Below are 2,500 nucleotides of genomic sequence, written 5' to 3' on the forward strand. Positions count from 1 at the left end.
TTAAATTCAAAGCAAATACAGCCCCATAAGCTGTATTAGCTTTAAAAATCACCGTGTTTTTAAATAAAAGATGTTGTTGTTGTTGTTGTTTTTCTACGGTTTCCTTTCCGAATAGTTGGTTGAATTCGCATGCACATTTATAAAATATTCCGACGCCGTTACTGAAGTTATTTTGAGTGTTTATTTACATTAGCAATAAAAAGAGCTTGGTCATTCTGAACGCGTCGGTAACTGCAACGGGAGCAGTCCCTTATTACACTTCTCTTCCCAAGGCTCCCTCGGTCATTTTATTTGTTTGGGTGACTTGACACGACTGGGGCCACTCGACTGATTTATGAGGGGACTGCTCGCAGTCTATGGCAGGGCAAGCGATTAAATAGGTCGGATTATTCTACAAAAGGACAACAACAAAGAAATGAACAAACAAATAAAAGCGTTATTTTAAAAGGAAGAGGGCTTAAAACAGATCTAAAAAACGTTAAAAAAATAAATTTTCAGCCGCGTTCTTCGACCTTCTTCAGAGACTCCACAACAGCATCGTTCTATGGTTTTCACAAAGTGGTACTGCAGCAAATGGACGACCATCTCACTCTCCCGGAAGACATGGAAACGAGAATATCATTAAGACCTATAAACAGCTGTATTGGCTCACCGACTTATGAACTTTCAAAATACCTAGCTTCCGTACTGAAACACCTTACGAATGAAACCGAATACTCTGTCAAGAATGCTAAACAGTTTGAAGAGTTTCACGGTAAGCAACCAAGAAATGGCCGAAGACGAACTGATTGTGTCGTTTGACGTGGTCTCACTCTTCACCTCCATACCGATCGGCATGGCTATAGATATCGCTCAGAAAAAAACTGGAGAAATCTGATGATTGGAAAAATCACACACAGCTCACCAAGGGCCAAATCCTGGACTTACTCTCCTTTCTCCTACACAACAGCTATTTCATATTTGAGGGAACCCAATACCATCAGGTGTCAGGTTGTGCCATGGGATCTCCAGTTAACGCGGTTATCGCAGAGCTTGTAATGCAAGAAGTTGAAGAAAAAGCATTAGAAACTTCGCCAGTCAGACCAAAATGGTGGCGCCGCTATGTCGACGATTCGAACGCGTGCATTAAGAGGGACGGTGTTGAGGTCTTTCACAGTCACTTAAACTCAATAAATGCCAACATTCAGCGAGTTTACAGTAGAGATGCCTACAATAACCATGGGCAAGAAGAGCATAGCCTTCTTAGACACCAACAGTACTGTGAATGAAGACGGGAAGGTCGAGGTGGGTGTATATCGCAAGCCCACACATACGAGGAAGTACTTAGATTTCCATTCACACAGCCCAGCGCAAAACAAAAGAGCTGGTGTTAAGACCTTACGGGAGCGCGCTAAATGTATTCCGTCAGCGACTGCACGAAGACGAAGCGAAGAACGACGCGTTATTAACGACCTGATCCTGAAAACTTCATCAAGTCGGTCGATCAATCAAACAACGCACAACCAAAGCCCCGGGAGAGCCTAAAAGCATCTGTTTCAATGGGCCTTTTTATCGATACGGCGGCCATTTTGATTTCTATTATTTCGAATAGCTATTATGGGATGCCCAAGGGGCAAATACACATTAATTTGCCCCCTGAGCATCCCATAATGTCTTTCGAACCAATAGAAATCAAAATGGCCGCAGTATCGGTAAAAAAGTCTGTTCCCACATTAAGGGATGTATTAGAGCGCATTAGACGGATTTTAAGCCGTGAAAACATTAAGACAGCGTTCAAACCACTAAAAACGCTGGGTCATGTTTTCAAAAAACCTAAATACCGGTCGACAAAAGAACATTTGAAAGGAATTGTATACAAAGTGTGTTGCAGAACGAGTAATTTCTGACGTTTAAATAAATTAGTCGCAAATTATTATTTTGACGGCACAATTGAGAGGTTCGCTGGTTGTTATGGGATGTGCTAGGAATATGTGGACTTTGCGCGGGAGATTTAGGTCATTCTAGGTCCGTCAGTCGTCGCGTCCGCTCGATTTTCTTTTTCTTTTGTAATTTTTGTATGAGAGAGTTTATCTTGTAATGTATTTTTTGTATATTGATCAGTCGTACCCTTTCCTCGGGGTCTTGTGCTGCTGCATTAGATGAGGAATACGTTTCCACATATTTTTGGGCCACATCTAAAGGGTGGTTTTTTAGTGGTTTTATGTATCTGTCGTAGCACTGTTTCTATTTTCTAGAAACAACAGATGTAACTTCTAAAGGTCTGTATCAGGATACCTTGTACATCTGATGACTGACGAACGCATCCTCAATAAACTTTCAATTTCAATGTCTCGTGTTAGTGTAGTCAGAATGTGCTTTTTACATATGTTGGAGAGACTAAAAGAAGTTGGAAGTCTCGGGGGGCTGAGCAAAAGCCTGGAACTAATGGAAACATCGGTTCCGCGGTAAAACAGTATGCTGAAACCACTGGCCACGACATACACCCAAATTGTGCGAGCAT

This window comes from Montipora capricornis, chromosome 14 (genome assembly GCF_036669925.1).
Source record: "Montipora capricornis isolate CH-2021 chromosome 14, ASM3666992v2, whole genome shotgun sequence".
Lineage (NCBI taxonomy): Eukaryota > Metazoa > Cnidaria > Anthozoa > Scleractinia > Acroporidae > Montipora > Montipora capricornis.